The sequence below is a fragment of the Copadichromis virginalis genome, linkage group LG7 (assembly GCF_057382275.1).
Source record: "Copadichromis virginalis isolate Kocher_CV1m ecotype Utaka linkage group LG7, C_Virginalis_male_GT1.1, whole genome shotgun sequence".
NCBI lineage: Eukaryota > Metazoa > Chordata > Actinopteri > Cichliformes > Cichlidae > Copadichromis > Copadichromis virginalis.
In genome coordinates, this window is record NC_140624.1 from 2,890,336 (window position 1) to 2,911,800 (window position 21,465).

The 21,465-nt window shown below is 42.1% G+C and overlaps 1 protein-coding gene across 1 annotated transcript in view; it reads left to right on the forward strand.

The window, feature by feature from the left end:
• The window catches only part of cdh13 (cadherin 13, H-cadherin (heart)), a 436,452-nt gene extending 426,106 nt beyond the window's left edge, over window positions 1-10,346 (forward strand). Inside the window, exon 16 of the mRNA XM_085461175.1 lies at window positions 8,754-10,346. The gene's annotated coding sequence lies outside the window, so the exon portion shown is untranslated. The remainder of the gene's footprint in view (window positions 1-8,753) is intronic.
• Window positions 10,347-21,465: the final 11,119 nt, after the last annotated feature.

Here is a 21,465-nt window from a genome sequence, read left to right on the forward strand (position 1 = left end):
GTGAAGATCTTTGAACATGAAACGATGCATTAGTGCCCTGCTTCTTAAGACAACAGGCTTGAACCACTTGAGCTCTGACTGTACTGTAATGAGTGCTCTGATACCATCAGAGTGTATTCATATATAATGACAAGTAACTTATACTACTAGAAAACACAGAGTAACATGGAAACTGTACATGTTGACATTTTTGGGACACCAAAAACGTTGCTGTATTTGCTTTAAAGATGTTTGAATAATTTCTTGATCATTAGCAAGTCATGCTTAAAGGCTTCATTAATAGTTAATGATTATGAATTTGTTGCATCAGGCAGCCCTCATGTATTATGAATGATTTATTGCTACATTTGTACATCTGCTAAACGGCAGGGACACGTAGGAGCTTCTCAGTCCCCAAACTGGAAGCAAAAGTCAAGAAAAATGTATAACACAGACAAGGTAATGCAGATTTTAACACCAGCTGCTTGATTTCCACAGCCGGGCAAAGTTCTGTATTAATACCAGCCCCTGAAAAGAGTTCTTACAGCTTACTTTCATTACAGGTTAATAATAATTACGGTAGTGTCACATTTAGATTCCAGGACTTTAGTACTGTGCACAGTTTAATTCACACTTTACATAGAATCAAACTATTATTGCAAGCAGATACTGTTGAACTACTGAGTCTTGCCTACAGGCTTTAACATTTGGATAAATCGGTGCAAACGCTTAAAACAGAACTTTTAATCTGCTTAATCTTTTTCAACAACACGACCCAGCTGACTGTTATTAATTTTAGCAATAAGGAGGCAAAGAGACAGCTCCCTGTTTGCATCGGGGGAGCTGACATGGAGCAGGTGATGAGCGTTTTTCTTGGGAACCAATTTCACAAAATTCTCGTACTCGAGGCACATGTCCATCTTGGTAAATAAAACTCAGAAACAGCTCTATTGCTTATCTTTGATGTGTGCTGGGTTGCCTTCTGGTAGTACACTCTCCTCAGTTCCCACTACAATATTCCGATGTTGCATTTGTAGATCCGTGTGGTATGGATCAGTCAATCACTGTGTCATTCACTCCTGGCATACAGCTTGATATCTTAGAGGAGATGCCTAATGGTTGCTCCGTTCCATAGTGGGTGTGTGTAGCCAGCCTTGTTAATGATCTGGCTGAGGGGGATCAGGCCTATGTAGTAACTTGACTTGTGCAATCAGCTTGAATCGGGCTTTTCCAGCCACATCCTGACGAAGACTTTTATGGTTCTGTTAATCTTTTATATTTTTTGGTTGCTCAGTCTGGTCTTCCAGTCTTTAGTTATTGCTCTACCAGGAGATGGTGTTTGTCTTGTTTGCTCGTGTATTGTTCGTCTTAGCCACTATGATGCCTGACAGGAGCTTCCATGTTGTATTGAGGCAGGTTGTTGGATCCTCGGGAATCAGGACACCAAGCATTGTTGTTATGTGAGCATTATTCTCTCATATGATTTTCCACTATTGATGTGTCTTCAGCCTTGGTGGGGTAGTTCTAATAATGTTTTCCTCCCACTCCACCCAAGTAAACCTTGATGGTTGAGTGGAGAACATCTTTTTTATACTCCTGGCTCTTCAAGCAGCTATACAAGGCTACCAGTCTTTGTTTTGCAGTTCCTAAGACCTCAGGTTTCGGCAGCTTGTTGTACTTTTTGGCATTCCTTTCTTTATCACTTCTTTCCACAGTTTTGATATTTGGCAAACCTCCCTCTGTACTGCCTTGATCTTGACCTCTAGTCTTCTTCTCCATGGAGGGTTCTGCTCCTTTTGGCTGTTCATCTTATAGCCAAGCATCTGAAGGATCACTGCTACCATTGTGTAGATCGTCTGGTTAGTTTTAATGATGGTTGCAGTAGGCATTGTCCATAATGCTGCCCTCACATCTTCTAGTAGTCTTTCAGGCGAGTACTTCATAGTCATAGAGTGACCAGGTTTCCAGCTTATCCATGGTTTATAAATATTCCCCCCTCGCACTGGGAGTGGTTTTTAATCCTTCAAGCTCGGGTCCTCTACCAGAGGCCTGGGAGGGTGAGGGTCCTGAGCAGTATCTTTGCTGTTCCCAGGACTGCGCTCTTCTGGACAGAGATCTCGGATGTTGTTCCCAGGATTTGCTGGAGCTTGGGTGTCACTGGATCGAATGCTCCGATTACCACTGGGACCACTGTTACCTTCACCCTCCACTTCTTCTCGAGTTCTTCTCTGAGTCTTTGGTATTTCTCAAGATTCTCATGTTCCTCCTCCCTGATGTTGCTGTCACTCTGTATAACATCTGTCATTATGACCACCTCCCTCTGCTTGTCCACCACTGCTATGTCTGGTTAGTTTGGCATCACCAGTTTGTCTGTCTGTATCTGGAACTCCGAAAGGATCTTAGCTCAGTCACTCTTGACCACCCTCGGGGGGGCATCACATTTTGACCTCGAGACTTCCGATGTATCTGCATAGTACAGTGGGGCAAAAAAGTATTTAGTCAGCCACCGATTGTGCAAGTTCCCCCACCTAAAATGATGACAGAGGTCAGTAATTTGCACCAGAGGTACACTTCAACTGTGAGAGACAGAATGTGAAAAAAAAATCCATGAATTCACATGGTAGGATTTGTAAAGAATTTATTCGTAAATCAGGGTGGAAAATAAGTATTTGGTCAATAACAAAAATACAACTCAATACTTTGTAACATAACCTTTGTTGGCAATAACAGAGGTCAAACGTTTACTATAGGTCTTTACCAGGTTTGCACACACAGTAGCTGGTATTTTGGCCCATTCCTCCATGCAGATCTTCTCGAGAGCAGTGATGTTTTGGGGCTGTCGCCGAGCAACACGGACTTTCAACTCCCGCCACAGATTTTCTATGGGGTTGAGGTCTGGAGACTGGCTAGGCCACTCCAGGACTTTCAAATGCTTCTTACGGAGCCACTCCTTTGTTGCCCGGGCGGTGTGTTTTGGATCATTGTCATGTTGGAAGACCCAGCCTCGTTTCATCTTCAAAGTTCTCACTGATGGAAGGAGGTTTTGGCTCAAAATCTCACGATACATGGCCCCATTCATTCTGTCCTTAACACGGATCAGTCGTCCTGTCCCCTTGGCAGAAAAACAGCCCCATAGCATGATGTTTCCACCCCCATGCTTCACAGTAGGTATGGTGTTCTTGGGATGCAACTCAGTATTCTTCTTCCTCCAAACACGACGAGTTGAGTTTATACCAAAAAGTTCTACTTTGGTTTCATCTGACCACATGACATTCTCCCAATCCTCTGCTGTATCATCCATGTGCTCTCTGGCAAACTTCAGACGGGCCTGGACATGCACTGGCTTCAGCAGCGGAACACGTCTGGCACTGCGGGATTTGATTCCCTGCCGTTGTAGTGTGTTACTGATGGTGACCTTTGTTACTTTGGTCCCAGCTCTCTGCAGGTCATTCACCAGGTCTCCCCGTGTGGTTCTGGGATCTTTGCTCACCGTTCTCATGATCATTTTGACCCCACGGGATGAGATCTTGCGTGGAGCCCCAGATCGAGGGAGATTATCAGTGGTCTTGTATGTCTTCCATTTTCTGATGATTGCTCCCACAGTTGATTTTTTCACACCAAGCTGCTTGCCTATTGTAGATTCACTCTTCCCAGTCTGGTGCAGGTCTACAATACTTTTCCTGGTGTCCTTCGAAAGCTCTTTGGTCTTGGCCATGGCGGAGTTTGGAGTCTGACTGTTTGAGGCTGTGGACAGGTGTCTTTTATACAGATGATGAGTTCAAACAGGTGCCATTCATACAGGTAACGAGTGGGGGACAGAAAAGCTTCTTACAGAAGACGTTACAGGTCTGTGAGAGCCAGAGATTTTCCTTGTTTGAGGTGACCAAATACTTATTTTCCACCCTGATTTACGGATAAATTCTTTACAAATCCTACCATGTGAATTCATGGATTTTTTTTTCACATTCTGTCTCTCACAGTTGAAGTGTACCTCTGGTGCAAATTACTGACCTCTGTCATCATTTTAAGTGGGGGAACTTGCACAATCGGTGGCTGACTAAATACTTTTTTGCCCCACTGTATGTTAGCCTCGGTCATGGCGCTCCATGTATGGCCTGCCTGCTAGCATCTTGCACTCTGCTGTCTCAGTGCTGGATTGTCTCAGGGGCATCTTTACACAGCCTGCACCTGGGGTCTTGCCTTGTAGACCCCAGCCTCTATGGATCGTGTACTTAGTTCCTGTGTTGCCATGATTAGTGCCTCTGTGCTGTCTTTCAGTCCAGCTTTGTCCAGCCACTGGTAGGATTTCTGGATGTCAGCAACTTTTTCTATCTCTGGTCTCTGCATGCACGGTTTCCACCTTGAAGCGTGGAGGAGGTGTAATGATGTGGGGGGGCTTTGCTGGTGACACTGTTGGGGATTTATTCAAAACCGAAGGCACACTGAGCCAGCACGGCTACCACAGCATCCTGCAGCGACATGCCATCCGGTCTGGTCTGGGTTTAGTTGGACCATCATTTATTTTCAACAGTACAATGACTCCAAACACTATTTGACTAAGAAGGAGAGAGATGCAGTGATGTGTCAAATGGCCTGGCCTCCACAGTCACCTGAACCCAGTGGAGATGGTTTGGGATGAGATGGAGCGCAGAGTGAAGGCAAAGGGCCAACAAGTGCTCAGCATCTCTGTGAACTCCTTCAAGTCTTTTGGAAACCATTTCAGGTGACGACCTGATGAAGCTCACGGAGAGAAGGCCAAGAGCGAGCAAAGCAGGAATCAAAGCAAAGGGCTGTTAGGAAGGATCTGAAATATAAAACATGTTCTGAGTCATTCCAACTTTTTTTGTTTACTACATAATTCCAGTGTGTTCATTCATAGTTTTGATGCCTTCAGTCAGAATCTATCAAGCATCTGAAGGATAACAGCTACCTTCAGGTTTAAGGTGTGGTTGAGCCAAACCTTAAACCTCCTTCTAAATGAAAATAGAGAAAACCCATTAATGATAAGGTGTGTCCAAACGTCTGACTGATACACCCACACACACACACACACGAAAAGCGCACTAAGGCTTATTAACACAGTTTCTTTATAATGCTTCTTACTCCTTGCTGCTGCAGTGCCTCTGTGTTCAGCTTGTAACCATGACACACCTGAGTTAATTTAGTGTCACCTTCGTCTCCTTTCAGCAATTAGACAGGCCTGGGAATCTGTTGCTGCTCCCTCCAGTGTCCTGATTGTTCCTCGCCTCCTGCAGCTTGTTAAATTTGTACTTTACACATTAAGCTCTTGCTTTTACCCACAGAGACTTACCATAAGTGAAAATGGCAACGTGAACATCTGTGATGTGCTGTGATATTTAAATAGATCATTCTTGGTAAAAGGTATTTCTTTTTTCTATTACTGTAAGATGAAACCTGATTCACTTTATGGCAGCGGTTGGAGAAATGAAAGGGAAACTAAAGAATATGAATGTAAACATAAATAAATGGGGAAGTGAAAAGTACTGTTATATCACTTATACTCTTAACACTGTCTTCTATTTACAGCACATCTATATGTACATCCCTGTTTGACACTTCACAGTAAACAATGTGAATAAAGAAATTTAATGTAACGTAAATATAACATATAACATAAAGAACTTGCTCATAGGGGGTCATGTGATCGTTGGGCCTTTCTCTGTTTTCTTTCTATTATTGTTTGGTCTTTACCTTACAATATAAAGCGCCTTGAGGCGACTGTTGTTGGGATTTGGTGCTGTATAAATAAAACTGAATTTAGTTGAATGTCACGGCTTGCATCTACTTGTCTTTGTTAGACAAAGAACAACGCTGTCAGACTCTCATTAGGCTTGCAAACCTAGCATTTGAGTTTCGAGTACCTTCAAGTACTAAATAAATAAATGCCTTTTATATTCAGCTAACTCAGAACTCCATCTTTTTCATTTTACAGTGTTAGGGACAATTATAGCTCACTTTCCTCAAGATAGCTTCATAATGTCACAAAGAGACAGAAAGAGAGGTAAAGATAAGGGAGTGCTTACACAGAGAAATGACTGAAAGGCATGCTGGCATGTCAAATGCATTGTTTTTTTTGACTGATACTGACTGCCAACTTATTATACAAAGCACACAACAGCTGTGACCGTAACTCATGCACCCACTCATGTGCTGACAATGGAAATCCATAAAGAATAATGCAACAGTAAACGCTTTAGAAAGAAAAACTAGCTATGACAAATTGCCACCTACAAATTTGTTTTTTTATACACATTTTGTTGCATGCATTTTGCTAGATTAGCAGTAAAATGCAAGGTTTACAGGTAAGCCTGTTAAGTAAGGAAAGTGCTGTATAATGAGCTGTTATTAAAAAACATAGCATAAGCTTCAAAAGGTAAGAGCACTACACGTGTTACGTTAAAGCTATTAAAATACAAAGTATCAGACAGAAAATATCAGACGGCTGTGTGTGCTGGAACCAGGTTCTCCTTCATTCTGCAGACTGCATTTTAAGGTTTTAGAAGATTTAACCGAACATGGGACAAAAAATGATACAATTTCTTATGATCCGATCAATTAAGTAATAAAAACAGTGAGAAAGTCTATTTTGAAGACCTACAGTAAGGTGCAGTGATGTGAGATTCCTCTGGTGGAAGGAGCTTAGGAAAGACAGGAGCGCTGTCGATGTTTTTGTTTCATTTGTATACAATATACAGTATCCGGTCGTTAAGTCTGACGTCACTAGCCGTGTCTGGACCTAAACTCCGCTGCAGGTCCATATATCAAACGATCACTCAGCATTACTGAGAGTTGAAAAACTGTCTAAAGTCTTTCATCTTTAATAAAATGATCAGCGTTCTGCTCTACCAGGTGTAACAATTGAGTTTAACATCCAGGCATCCATGAAAACGGAATTTATGACATTTAACGGAGTTAGAAGTTAGCAGGGAGTTAGCTCGTTAGCTTCTATCTAAAAACAATATAGCATGTCCTGACTGCGGGGTTTTGGAAACAAATTAAAACGTACAGCTCTGCTATCACTTCCAGCATAAATGAAGACAGAAAACTAAACAGCAGTGACGTTTGTAGGGTTACTGAAGTTGGGCTAGCTGCTATATAATGATGTGCTACGTGACCGCTAGCGACACAGCTATGTTAGCATAATATAAACAAGCTAACTTTTTTTCCACTGGATAAAAGTTAACGTGAGTGTTCTCGGTGGTCAGGAACAAATGTAATCGCATGGCAGGATGCTGTAAAAGGACCAAACTTCAGCCAGGAGAACAACTGAGATAATCCATCCACAATACGAGGTTAGTCATTCATATACTGCTGCATGGGCTGGGCTGTAGTTACATGCTAAGGTTTTAAAAACTGAGCTTAAATAAATGATTAGCGGTAATAAAAGCCGAGGGAGGTCAACAGGGATCACTGACTGTTTTAGGAGCTTTTTGAGATTAAATAGAAGAAAATACAAAACATTAAACATGTTAACAACACAAAATCCATATTAAACGCAGACTACTTTAGACCCGGAAGTAGGATTCGTCACGTCATCACTTAACGACCGGATACTGATTATGCTCTGTTTTACTTCCTCGACTGTAAGGGGACCAATTAGCTGCTCATCTCTGTCGACAGTGCACATTCACATAAAGAACCTGAGAATCCCCCTTCTTAGCGTGGATTCGTATGAATTAACACAAAATAATGTGGATTAGTGGAGCAGGTCTTAACAGTAAAAGTTATGTTTAGTATTATTAACTTGTAATTCCATTTAATTCAATAAAGTGCTGATGAATGGACTCAAAAAGCACAGGTGTGTAACTAAGACTGTCCAAAACGTGCCGTATCCAACATGTAATCACATCATATCAGAGAAGAGATAAAAATGGAGGTAATGGAAGAAAAAGAGGCGGCAGGATAATGAAAATGGCAAACAGGAGTAAGGGTTTCTGTCCAACCCTCAGCCGTCTCCAGACATATCAGAAATAGAAGGCAGACTATGCGGAGATGGCTGCCAGAGAGGCAATCAATAAACTTTCACATTTCATGCTGCAGTGTGCGTTTGTGTGCGTGCGTGTGCCAGCTGTGTGTATTTATGTGACTATATGCGTTGCTGTATCAAATTTGAAACTACCTCACTGAAAGCAGTTGTGCCAGACTGATGAGACAAGCTGTCACATTACTAGAAAATGTACCCGACTACACCCCCCCTGCCCAAACCCAATATATGACCTTTGAGGTTCCCACCATGATGTTCGGGCTTGGCCGCGGTCGACATCATATTTTTGGCCTCAGGGCAGTCCTCAGTACTCGATCTGAAGTAAACTTTTAAGTATTGTACAGATACACATCAGTGCCCAATTAATCTTAGCAGCAGCCGCTCTAGAAACTGCCTCTTAAAGGCAAATCAAAAGCTCGGTGTACTAGTCCGTGCTCTTACGTTAGGGAGAGCTGCTTGTATTGATCGACCTGTCCAGAATGCTAAAGAAGCTACACGCTGACACCGTTTTAGTGTGGACGTTCACATTAAAGACAATAACGTGGTTGATGGTGCCTAAAGGCGCCTAAGAGCGAACAGCTCGAACTTCTCTCTTCTTTTCTTATTGAATTTTTAATAATGCGATAGCATCATCTGTCCTGTGTAATTGATTGCAGCTGATCTGGTTCGGCGATGACCTTGACTTTTACCATGTCTCCTCTCTTTTTCCCTTCCTCTCTCCCCTCTCTCTGCCTTATTTCCTCCTCTCGTTCATCCCTTCTCCCACCAGGCCTGTAGATCCTGCTGAAACCTCCTGTAGTCATTTTTTGCAACACCGAAAAGCAACGACTTATCTCCCCCACGCAACCCGGGCTTAGGAGAGAAGAAAAAGAAGACAAATAAGAGGAAGAAGAAGGAACGAGAAGAGGTCTTATAAACCACGACAAATCAAACAAGAAAATACTGGAAATCCCCATCGGCCCAGCGCTGTACAACACCACTGTGGTTTTTTTGGTTTGCTGGCTTTTTTAACTCACTTATCCTTCTCCTTCTCCTCATATGTGCTTTTCTCGTTGCATCTGTCCTTCCTTGTATCAGTCTTCTCTCTTCTCCTCGATCATCTCCCTCCTGTACTTCATCCACTATTGATTATTCCATTTCTTTCTACAGTTTCCATTGTATTCCATTTTGGCACCTCTCTCCCGCTCTGGCAGCCAAACACTGCGTGTTGGGAGCATTTGTGGCAACATGCCACATCTGTAGGAGATACTTGAAACAACATGTATATTGATATTGTAACAAAAACAAAAGATAAGCAAATCCAATTCATGTTGAACCACACCTTAAACCTCTGCTCATTTGAAATCTGGTAAGCTTTTGTTTTCACCCTCTTTCCCGATCATTGCTCTCTCTGTTTTCTTTTCCCTTGTTTTTCCTCACCCACCCACGAATAGAAAAATCGCTCCGACATCTATCAGCGACTCCTCTCCTGCCTCCTCGTCTATCTATTTACCTCTCTCTGTCTCTCACTGGACCAGGAGACATTGCAAAAGCTGAGCTACTGTCCTGGTCGGGGAAGAGCATTGACTTTTTGATGTGTTTCTTTCTTTTCTGGTCACAGACTGTGTTTGATCTTGTTTCACTCTTTAAGCAGACAGAACAAAGCCTGTTTCCTTTGTCTGCAGTGGTTGTTGTCTTTTAGGACGAGGTGGTAGCCATAAGCCTTCAAAGTCAGAAACTCTCTGGAGTCGTTTCTTCGATTTGCTTCTGTTTTTATTGCATTAGTTGTCATGGAGTGGAAAACAGTCTATCTTTATAGTAACGGTGTAAACCTTAAAAACAAAAAAGTACTATTATAAATATTTTATTTTTTACCATTGTATAAATATATACTATTGATTAACTTATGTACTTTGATTGCAAGTTCTTCGGTCGCCCACACGGTGGTTAAATAAAAAAAAGAGGAAACATTTTCTGTGATTTTAGGCACTATTTCTAATGCTATGGATGTGTTGACTATTTTATTGTAACATCTTTTTTTCATTTCTTTCCTTTTTTTGTTCCTTATTTTAAAATCTGTGATTAATTGCAGAATCAGGAGTCGTGTTTATATGACTGCATTTGTGTTTAGGTTCGATTCTGTCTCCAGTCAGTTCTGTCCTCTGCTGTTCGCCCTCTGTCTCTCATTACAAGACACAAGAAGACGTGTACGAAAACAAAGGCTGTGGTTTCGCTGGATAGTTCTGCTTTTTTCTCTTGCGCTCATCTAAAGAACTTAGCGTGTGTGGGTCCGTTTGGAAGACCACCGTAAAGAAAAAGATGACATTTTGAATGAGTTATGTCTGTCTTTTGCACTAATTTAATAAAGCCGTTACTGAAATTCCCACAATGTTATTTTGGAAATTGTGTTTTTCCTGAAAATCTTTTTTTACTCCTTTGGAGAACACGCTGTTAGCTCGTTCAACAAAAAATGAAAGTTAGCCTGTTTTTATTTTAGGGTCAGAATTACTAATTAGGGCAAATTAACTTAGTGTGTGCTCATTTATGAACATGGATGGACACCACTTCATCTTAAAAATAACTAATTTTAAAAAGACCTGATAATCTTCTTGCAAAAGCAAAAGAGTGTAAGTGCAGATTTATACAGAGAAGATCTTCATTATTAAAAAATAAGTCCATCGTATGAAATCTGTGTACTATGGTTGACCTGTAGGATATGTGGAAGAGCTCATTTACTTTTCCAGTCTTAGTGAAATTCCTGGTAATGTGCTGCGTGTACCGCTCTCATTTTCCTTTGCTTTTTGGGGGTTTTGGGGTCAAAGGAAAGAATCAGGGCAACAACTCAACAGATTTTGCTAAATAAAAATTAAATAGTGACACCTGAATTGGATATTCTAAGATCGGGCATTAATTTATGCTTCAAATGTACTGGCGTTTGATGCTACAGAGAAGTAATACAGTGCAAACAGCTTAGTCACTGCAAAAAGTGCTGCCTGTAGTGTCAGCTGTGTATTAAACGACTGTTCTCTCCATTCCACCTATGATCCCTGTTACATTCTGCACTCTTACAGTAAAATAGCAAATGGGCAGTGAATACCTGTGACTGTAAATGGAAAGATTGCGGGTTCAACTTGTGGTTGGCTTGGGAACATAATGCAGCGAGCAGCAGTATGGCTCAATGCCAAGAAAGAGCACCTCAGATTAAATGTTGAAAGTGTTGATGGAAAAGTATAGACAAGCTCATATGGTAGCAGTAGTCAGGAGTAGTATAGCAGTATGTGAGGGTGGTGCAGGACATGTATGAGGACAGCCGGGCAGTGGTGAGGCGTGCAGGACGAGTGACAGAATGGTTCAAGGTGGAGATTATCAGGAATCAGTTCTGTTTGCAGAACTTTTGTTTGCGCTCGTGATGGATAGGTTGGCAGATGAGGTCAGGCAGGAGTCTCTGTGGACGAGCACATTTGCTGACGACATTTTCATTTGTAGTGGGAGTAGGGAAGTGGTGCAGAGGTGGAGGTATGCTCTGGAGAAAAGAGGATTGAAGGTAGAGGCAAGAAGGAGATGGGTGTGGTGAAGGTGGATGAGCTGAAATTCCTGGGGTCAACCATCCCAAGCAACGGACAATGCGCAGGAGAAGAAGAGCGTGTAGGCAGGGGTGGAACAGGTGGAGGTGAGCCGGGTGATTTGTGACTGGAAGACAGGAGCAAGAGTGGAAGGGAAGCTTTATAAGACTAGTGAGACCTCCTATCATGTGTGGTTCAGAGACAGCAGCAAAAAGACAGGAGGCAGTGCTAAAGGTGGTAAAGCTGAAGATGAGTTTTAATGGGAGCGACTAGGATGAACAGGATTAGGAAATGAGTAATTCTGAGAGACAGCTCAGGTTGTGCGGTTTGGAGATAAAGCTGGAGAGACAAGGAGGTTGAGATGGTTTGATGGAGCTGGCAGGCAAAAGGAAAAGAGGAAGACCACAGAGAAGGTTTACAGAGTGACAGAAGAGGATGCTACGGGTAGGGTGAGATGGAGGCAGATGATCCATAGTGGCAACACTCAAAAGAACTCAGTGCAGAGGAAAGAACCAAAGCTTTGGTAGGAACCCTTAAAGTCACTGTCAGACAGTTTGGAACGTACGTATGTTTTTGCTTCTGTTTCATAAGCTGAACAACAAAGAAAAATGGTTAGAATGTGTCTAATTGAGCGTTTGTAACTGTGATGACTAACATCGGTGCTTCATACAGACAACAGTGGTTGATAAATAAACTGTTATTAAAAGTCATCACCAGTTTACAGCATGCTGAATATTGGCTATGAAACACTGTATATGATATAGGACAGTTTAGCATCTGAAGCCTGTAAATCTCTATCTTGAAGACTCTTACCCTATACGTATATAAAATATGTATAAGGTAAGAGAATAAGCAAATAGAGGGACTCACAGAAGCAGACACAGCAAGAATGTCTATGCTCCTCCTCTATTGCTCTTTATCCATTTTTTGACAGGTGCTGAACACTAAGCCAACAAAGTGACTTTTATCCAGAGAGGTTAAAAGGGTACGTTTCCTCTGATGTATGCTGACACCAGCTGGAGCGATGGTGAGGAGATAACGATGGCCATTTTATCTCTTTATCGTCACTTGGATGTTAAATCCTTAAATCAAAACACAAAGTTTTATTCATTCGCACTTGTAGATTTTTACACTCTTTGAGTTTTCAGCGACAAAGAGACACGACACAGTGTGTAATGTCTCGACTGATGTATGCGTCCTAAACGCGTAGCTGTCAGCTCTCCTTATTTTAACAAACAGTGAGGCCTAACAACCCTGGCGTCTCGCTTTATTAGTCGCGAGTCACTTTGTCACTCTGATTATTTTATATATTTTTAGAAAATCTGCTTTTACAATGAAATCTCTGATCCCTCACTGTGACATATACATGTGAACATTTCACAGGCAACCTGTCTGCGTTGATCAGCGATTATTCTTATAAAGAGAAACTATTATTTGAGCTAAACTGCCTTCTATTGAGCCTTTTCAGACTCAAAGACTTGACTTTAGGAAGAGATGGGAACTTGCAAAAGCATCGACTTAGCCAGCATGCTTTTAAAATGTACGTTCACGTATAGTTTAATGTTGTAAACTACAGGTTAAGTCTGTAATAGTTTCCATTCTGGCAAAATTGAACCATTAAAAGTAAATTACTGGATGACTTTACTGTAGAAAAAATCTGAATGTGTTGTTCCTGTGTTATATTAATTTTTTTCAGGTTTTTTGCGTTGGACATACTCTTAATGATATCTAAGCAAAATGGTTCAGGTGGTAAAATGTAACTTACATATGTTTCACTGTCTGTGCTCTAAACTGACAGGACTCGGAGCAGCTGTGTGCAGCTGTCACTGCAGCTCTACTTTACTGCTAAGCAAGTCAAAATAACAGACCGCACTACAAAAACTCATTTCCTGTTGTTATCTTGTCCTAACACTTTATAGCAAACAGCCTACTCACAACTTTACTGTCACACATTTTAATAAAATCTGCCTTGTTCATGGGAAACCGTCTTGAAGCTACGCATACGCCGGTGCGTATCTGCACATTATCACAAAATGCTGCTTGTGTTGAGAAGTTGAGAAAATGATGGGCGAGGCGTTCATTTAACAAAACAAAACATTGCAGCTACTTACTTATAGCCTTAATTTACAGCCATATGCAGAATACTGCGTGTGATGCATTGGCACATATGCTCCATATGCTCATTAGCTGGAGGTTGACGGATTCGTGTGCCACGTTTTATTTTTGTGTTTCATGTCGCACACTTGTGCGGTGAAAAGCAGGTATTTTTTCTGAGACTCGTGATTTGACAATGAGGGACAAGGTGAAGGACAAACAGGAAGTTGAATATTTGAAAAACAAACTATGGCCCTTGAGGATCGTTGAGGCTGCATACTTTAAGGCCGCAGACCCTGAATTGGGATACAACCTATGAAATTCATATGGAGTGAAGTCAAAGTGACTTTTCCTCTGCCTCCTCGTCTTAAAAACAAAACCATCCATTGGTTGTTTTCATTTTGCGTCCAAATTCCAAGGTTGCTGCTTAATAGCGTTGCAGGTGTGTAGGATCTATACGTTTCATTCTAGAAATGCCAATAGCAACCATACTATCCAGTAATAATGGCACTAATATCCTTCATCCGCCATCTCCCACTCAGCAATTCAGACTCATTTATTCCCTCCTAGATGATCATTTAGCACCTATTAACACAAGATCCTCATCTGTAATGACTGCTTGATTATCATTTCACTCTCATTCTACTTTGGCTTAGCAAGGTTAAGTAACGCCCTGAACCTGTGACAAATGCTGAATGGGCCATTGACAGATATTGGTGGTAATTACAGTACCGATATATTCGAGCCTGCCCACAGGGTCACTTTATTATTTGCCCCATCCATCAGCTGGTATTTTCCTTCGCTCCTCGCTCTGATAATGTAGCGTACCCACTTTAATCTGATGACCATGTCACCCCGAACCTTAACAGCGGTGACACATATACCCACAGTCAAGTTCAAAATGTGGCACTCAAATCATTATCCTGGTCCCACCACATCTTGCATATGCATTCAAACAGATTAAAACATTTATGCCCTCTCATGGTTTCCTGACAGTAGCACTCAGTGACTCTTAAAACTCTGACATTGCCCTTCGCCTCAGCTTTTGTGTTATTGGTCATTCACAACCGCCAGCATGATGACAAAGTAAACTAAATGGATATTGGGGTTTTTTTGCTAATTTTTTAAATCTGAACGTGAAACAAAATAATAGCAATGATATTAATACAAAGAATAATAACAGCTTTCTATTATCTCCCTGTAAATGTGCACCAAATGTGTTCTTTAAATATAATCACTGCTGTGTTATCAGCCTTGACACAGAAGGATGCCACTATCAAGGGCATGGATATACGAGTCAAGCTGTACTACACCCTCCAGATAAAGGAGGCACATAGAGAACAAGACTACACTGACCTTGATCTGCACTGAGATGAGGGTACTTCCCTACAGCTTTTATCTGTAATGTTGTTGATCACAGGTCTGCAATAAGAAGCTCGTTTTGCTTTTGTTTTGTTTTCCGTTTTCTTATTCTTTTGCAATCCAGGCTTTTCTTTCTATGTGGATACATGATCAGTCACCCCCTGGGTTATTCATCAACAAACTACATTTTTCTTAGTAAATGGTCAACAATCACTGGCCATGCATCCCATTTGGGAATACTTGATGAAAAAGCTGTTTCTTATTCTTAACCCAATGAAACGTATTACCACAGGATCCTTTGTGACGTGACGTAGGACATTTAACTATTTAAAATAAAAATCCTGTCCGTTTGGAATCAGAATTGTGATCTAAATGCAGTGTGGTACAAAACCCATTCTGCTTTTCCAAACGAGGGAGGGAAGCCAAAATAATGCCACCCAGGAGCCAGAGGCTGACAGAGATGGAACCAGGACAATCATGCCATCTGCAGCCTCTGAGACTACCAAAGACCTGAGGCCACACGTTTCAGCAACAACTGCACGCCACTCCTAGCAGGAGAAGAAGAGAGGCCCTACATGATGTGCCCACGGCCAAAGGGTGAGAGTCCCAGAGGATCAGAGGCAGTAGGCAGTCGACACCGCTAGAGGCCGGCCACCGTGGTACCAGTCGAGAACGGGGTCCCAGGTGCTCAACAATCAACCGGCACCCAGAGAATCAGACATCCTAACCTGGGTCAACCAGTGCTTTTAATTTAATTCAGTTCAATTTCAATTTATACAGCGCCAAATCACAACAGCACTTTGGTGACAGTGGGAAGGAAAAACTCCCTTTTAACAGGAAGAAACCTCCAGCAGAACCAAGGTCAGGGAGGGGCGGGGCCATCTGCTGCGACCGGTTGGGGTGAGTTTGACATTTAACGTTCCAAACGTAAGTGTAACTGTAAATATGAACTAAAGACTGCAGTGGCACAACTAGCATAATGGATGCAAGGTTGATTGTTCCAGAAGGGCCATCTAACAGCGCACAAGGTGTTATTGTGCTGCTGTGACGCTGCTGGAGCAGCTGCACAGGCTCTAGCTCAGCTTTCTGGAACTTATATTGTAAGTGTTCAGATGCAAACGCTAGTACGTGTGTAATAGCTTTTTCTATATAATTTAAGGAGCATTTTGTTCCAGCTGCAGAGATGGTGTGCACTCTCAATATAGGTACAGGGAATTGCACTAGTTCCTCGTGAAGGAGACAGATGTAGAAATACAGATGCTGTTTTTATTGCAGAACTTGTATTTGCAGTAAGACGGGTTTATTGCTACATATGTATATGTATTTATATGTACTGCTACACAGCAGGGCCAAGGCCACTAAGATAGAACAACTGTTTGAAGACTGTTAGCTTTAGCGAACAGTAATCAGTCCCTAAGAAGCCCAGAGCTTTATCGTGGGATCTGTAGATAACTTGTACTTTCTATTTCAAAGTGTATGTCTCTCTTCTGAGATAGCACAAATTTAATCTGCAGCAGTAAGTGCAAGTGTTTGATACAGACCAAAATAATCTTTTGAGAATTAGAAGATCATTCCCTACTTTGCAGCATTATTCTAGAAATGTTATGGTTTGCGTTTGCTCCACTTTCTCTGCAGCCATGCAGCTTGCAATCCACAATTCAACTGCTTGAAAATAATGTGAGACAATCTGTGCAAAAGCTGAAGTTATGCAACAAGCTTCGCAACTTTTGATTAGGATCCCAACTACACCAGCAAATACCCAAAGGAATGGCTGAGAAAGAAGAAGTTGTTGGCTGGGAGGCTCTTTGAAAAGCACAAATTAAATCCCACTGAAACCCTGTGGAGAAATGTAAAGAGGACAGCAAACACCGAAGAACAATGAAGAAATGGCAAAATCGCAGCAAGCTGGTGTAACAGACTGAAGGATAATTATCCAGAAAGTCTTTTTGCTCACAGGAGCAGTAATAACTTTGAATGATAACGATGTATTTACCTCTTCTACAGATTAATATCACATCTATTACAGCTGAATGTGCCTTAATTTTCCTCGTATTTGAGGTCAAGTATCTCATCTTTGTCAGTGACTGAACAGGATCAAGGTTTGCTTATGCAAATGTCTTTGAATGTGTGTTTAACTGTAAATAAGGCTCTTAATAACCTCTCTAATTTAAATATCCATTTTATAAAGTCCACATAAATACAAAAGCTCTTCCTTATCGTTCTTTTAGTTTGTCTTTGATATATTTCAAGGTTTCTAATGTAACTTTCTCTCCTTTTCTGTGTTGTATTGCAGTATTGAAAGGTTTTGTGGCCCCCAGGATTACAGGCCCGTGGCACTGACCTCCCACATCATGAAGACCCTGGAAAGGCTCATCCTGGACCAGCTGCGACCCATAGTAAGACCACATCTGGATCCCCTTCAGTTCGCTTATCGTCTCGGAACAGAGGACGCCATCATCTACCTGCTCAATCGTGTCTACACCCATCTGGACCAGCCGGCGAGCACTGTGAGGGTCATGTTTTTTGACTTTTCCAGTGCTTTCAACACCATCAGGCCGACCCTCCTGGGTGATAAGTTAGCAGCGATGCAGGTGGATGCTTCTCTGGTGTCCTGGATTGTTGATTACCTGACAGGAAGACCACAATATGTACGTCTCCCACAGTGTGTGTCTGACAAGGTGATTAGCAACACAGGGGCACCACAGGGGACTGTCCTCTCCCCCTTCCTCTTCACCCTCTACACCACAGACTTCAGCCACTGCACAGAGACCTGCCATCTTCAGAAGTTTTCTGATGACTCTGCGGTGGTTGGATGCATCAGCAGGGATGATGAGACAGAGTACCGGGCTGTGGTCGACTCCTTTGTCACGTGGTGTGAGCAGAATCATCTGCAGCTCAACGTGGCAAAGACCAAGGAACTGATCGTGGACTTCAGGAAGACCAGGAAACACTTGACCCCTGTTTCAATCCAGGGGGTCAGTGTTGACATTGTGGAGGACTATAAATACCTTGGAGTACACATTGACAATAAACTGGACTGGGCTAAAAACACCACAGCACTTTACAGGAAGGGCCAGAGTCGTCTCTATTTTTTGAGGCGACTGAGGTCCTTCAACATCTGCCAGAAAATTCTCAGGATTTTCTATGAGTCTGTGGTGGCCAGTGCGATCCTCTATGCTGTTGCATGCTGGGGGAGCAGGCTGAGGGTCGCAGATGCCAACAGACTTAATAAACTGATCCGTAAGGCCAGCAATGTTGTGGGGATGGAGCTGGACTCCCTCAAGGTGGTGTCGGAGAGGCGGATGCTGTCCAAGATAAAGACAATGTTGGATAACACCTCCCACCCACTCCATGACATGTTGGTCAGTCACAGGAGCTCGTTCAGTGAGAGACTGAGATTACCGAAAAGCACCACTGAACGACACAGGAAATCATTCCTGCCTGTGGCTCCCTGTACAACGCATCCACTTAACACACTGTTTGCTGCTACAGCTACACATGTTTCTTTTCCAAATATTTATTTATAAGTGACTTATGTATGTATGTATGTATATATATGTATATATTGTACTATTCTTAGTTAGCGTATTGTCTGTCTTGTCTTAATGTTGGTTTAAAATGGAGCACTGTAACAAAAAATAATTTCCCCCAGGGATCAATAAAGTATTCTGATTCTGATTCTGATTTTGATAATAAGGCAACAACATAAAGTTCGAGGTTGTAGAAGTCGGTGTACAGTGCCAACAGACATTGCCTATTTATGGTTAAAAATATAATAATAATAATAGTATATTGTTCAACTCATTACCAGTGCGGTGTAATAAAAATAGACAGTTTATATTCATCTCAGGTGCAGGAGCTAAAGTTGTTTTTGTCTTCATGGCTTTGGGGCCAATAATTGCATTAAAGCTAATATCGTGTTGCCTCAGAGGATTTATCTTTAAGCTGTTTTACATTCTTTAGAGGTTTTAGCAACCAAGGAGTGGTGTCAACTTTGAACGTACAAAAGTGAACACAGCACCTCTGCTAGTGTATTTTAACACACCATAGCTGCGTCCCAATTCATAGGTCGCATCCTTCGGAGGCCACATTTGAAGGCCAATTATGTCACAACCAGGCGATGAACGCTGTCCCAATTCGAAGGCTGCTCCAAATGTGTCCTCCTTTCCCTGGATTTGAAGGATGGGTCGAGTGTATCCTTCGTGTCCCAACCTATCCCAGGACTCATAGCGCCGCCCAGCCAATTCCAAGGTAAAATAATGGAGGCTCTACCTGTTAAGCTGGGCTCACACTGTGTGATTTTTGGCCCATTTTGAGCCAATTTTTGAGTTGTGCGTGTAGTATACGTGGGAAGCGATTAACACCTCACGACCAGCTCCCAATCATCAATCGCTTGGTCGTCGTGAGGGCGTCACCGCAGCTTCTCACACTGCGCACGCGCGAACACATAAATGTCGGTGATAAGACGGCGCAGCGCGGCTGTGCAGCGTGTGATCTGGACACAAGCGATGGAGGCACAACTTGTAGAACTTTGGAAAGCTCATCCAAGCGTTCTGGTTAGCCTTGTTAGCCTGTTTATTGATGTGGTAAATAAATAGTTTATGAAAATATCACTAAATCTGTCATTTATCAATGTTAATATTCAGTAATGATCATGTCTCACCTCTAGTCTTCCCTGTCTTAATTTCAGGTTTCCACCATGTGTTGTAGATAGTTCAGGAGGTTAACTGGACCAAGCGGTCTTTGTGTTTCAGCTAAGTACTGATTAGAATACCAGAATAGGGAGGATGGTGGAGGTTTAAGTTTATTAGATTGATGCATATACCAGCAAGACAGTGTACATCACTGTGACAACAGCGCTTGTTTTCATTCAAAGGCTTTATGATTTTTCCTATAATGGTGGGCCGATTTTTTTGTCCCAGTCCAGGACATCTGCAGTCTGGTGTTACCTACATCTTTCTACTCAGAAGGCAGAATTTCTGAGTTCCGAGTACAATCAAAGCACCACGACTGCAGTTTTCCTGTTGGATGTAAAAAGCGAACGTGACGCTGTGACGTAGGCTAGAATCATGGCGGCGGTCAACGCCGGTCCAGGCGTGGGATTTCTCTCGTGGAAATGTGCACATTATTTTTTCCTTTCTGTTGGTAGGTGGCACAGAGCACGTGTGGCAGGATAGTGCTAACATGCAAGTAAGCTAGAAGACTGGCATCCTTGCTGGGCATCCAGTTAGGGAAGCAACACATTAACAAGAGAATTCTGAGTAAAACCAAAGTTACTTTCCCTAGTAACTAGTTACTTTGAAAGTAACAAGTAACTTGAAGTAACTGAGTTACTTTTGATAGAAGTAACTAGTAATGTAACTACGTTACTAATTTAAAGTAACTTACCCAACACTGTATCCCCTTGTCAAGTCTGCGTCTCTGTGTTCTGTTTTACTTTGAAAGTCCGTGTCTCATGTTAGTGTATCTGATTTTGCTTCCCTTGTCTCGTTGGCCCTGATTTGTCCCAGCTGCGTTTCCCATTCCCTGATTGCTCCCTCTGTTTTTTCCTTTGTCTGCGTCGCGATCTACCCACATGTTTGTCCTCTACCGTGTGCCAGCCTGCCTGTCAGTTTTCAGTTTAGTTAGACTCGGTCTCAGCAATGCCCGTCAGCAATTTTGGAGTACACTTTTCGCCTCCTGGAGTCTGCATACTGGCCCCTCCTCTCCTGCTCCACACTTCTCATGACAGAGCCAGTGTTGTTAGCGTTGTCAGCATGAAGAACTCCATTAGCGTTATATATTTCAGCGTGACCTTTACAAGGTTTTACAACATGATATGAGATGTATGATTAGCATGAGGGTTTTCTTCATTTTTATACCTTAAATATGTGTACTAAGATTGACTGATGTGGCTGAAATCTTTTATTAAGTCATCCTTGGGTAGAAAAAAAGAAGGTCTCAGGACTCCCTCGGTTACCAAGTTGTTTTCACTGTTGGACTAATGTTGCTTTGCAGTCTTGAAGGCTGTGATTTTTCTACTGTTCACTATAAAATTCAGCAGATGGATTCTACACGTTCACTCCCTGGAAAAACTTACACTAAGGCAGCTTTACATACATTTCAGTGATTACTGTAACACTTCAGAGCACTACATCACTTCTGATGAAGTGAGAATCATTTAACAAAAACAAGGTTGGTAGATTTCAACACCACATCCATGAAAAGATCTAACCACCTGTCTGTGAGTGCGAGGCATCCAGTTCTACCTCTGCAGGCGCCTGTCCCTCCCTCTGCTTTTAAATTGCATAATATATGAATCTGAGTCACTCGTAACGCATGCTGAGCAGTCAGGCATTACTATCGATAACTGTAAAAAGTGAAGAACAGTTGCTCTGTTTTTAAGAATGCATTCCTCACAAAGCAGCACAATGCGTTGTTTTTCAGCTTCTGTAGGAAAAATGAGGAACAGAAACATTTTGAAAACATGACAGAAGAGTGTTT